The following is a 1100-nucleotide window of genomic DNA, read 5'->3' on the forward strand; positions in this document are numbered from 1 at the left end:
GGTTCCTCAGTGGAACAGGCTTCCTCGGGAGGTGGTGGGCTCTCCTTCTGTGGAGGTTTCCAAGCAGAGGCTAGATGGCCGTCTGACAGCAGTGCTGATTCTGTGAACTGAGGCAGATCACGAGAAGGGAGGGCACAGGGAGGGTTGCCTCAGTGTTTAGTTCTCGTGGCCCTTTCTTACACGCCCAGGGAAATGCTGATCGCCACTTTGGGAGGTCAGGAAGCAGTTTTTCTCCTGGCCACTTTGGCCAGGGATCCTGGAGGGTTTTGGGGTTTTTTGTCATCTTGGGAGTGGAGGGGGAGGTATTTGTGACTTTCCTGCCTTGTGCAGGGGTTTGGACTAGATGACCCTGGAGGTCCCTTCCAACTCTATGATTCTGTGATTCTAAGTGACCCAGGGTATGGCCCATCCGGGGAAGGGGGCCTGGGGGAAGATCTTTTGAGGGTCGCCTGTGGGAAGAACCCCCAGTTTCTTCCCCCCTCCCTTTTTTTAATGAGGCTGATGCAGAAGGGAGAAAGGATCTGCCGGATGGGCAGGAAAGTTTCCCGTGACTGAAGAATGACTCAGCCCTCTGAGTCAGGCATCGCTCACTCTGGCTGCCGCCCAGACGAGACACCTGCTCCCAGACTGGTGGAGAGGTTATTTTTATCTCCCAAACAGGGGGCACCAGTTCAGCGGTTTATTTTTGGAGTGGGGGGGGGAACGAGGAAGGATTCTGGGCCAGCTTGAATGACCAGCTGTTGAAGATGCTCAAGGTGGAGATGCAAAGAAGCAGCTCATTGTAAGAGCATTTGTTTTTTAACGTTCCTTTTTACAGATCTTGAAATGACTATAGCAAGGAGGGTTGCCGGCAGGGCCACCGCGCCGCCAGTGGGGGCGGGGGATCCCCCATGCTGAGGTCGTGTTGCCTGCTCCCTCTCCAAGCAGTAGTGGCGGGGAGGGGGAAAAACCCTAACAGCATCGCCAATGGGATGACATAACTTCTGGATTTTTCTCTCAGAAATGATGTCACACTGGTGACCGTGGCCTCCCCATGTCCCCTCTCACCTAGGGTTGCCAAGTCCATCTTTCACCCCCAGCGGGGGACTTTGGGGGCATTC

This window comes from Gekko japonicus, unplaced genomic scaffold (assembly GCF_001447785.1).
Source record: "Gekko japonicus isolate JY-2015 unplaced genomic scaffold, Gekko_japonicus_V1.1 scaffold1824, whole genome shotgun sequence".
NCBI lineage: Eukaryota > Metazoa > Chordata > Lepidosauria > Squamata > Gekkonidae > Gekko > Gekko japonicus.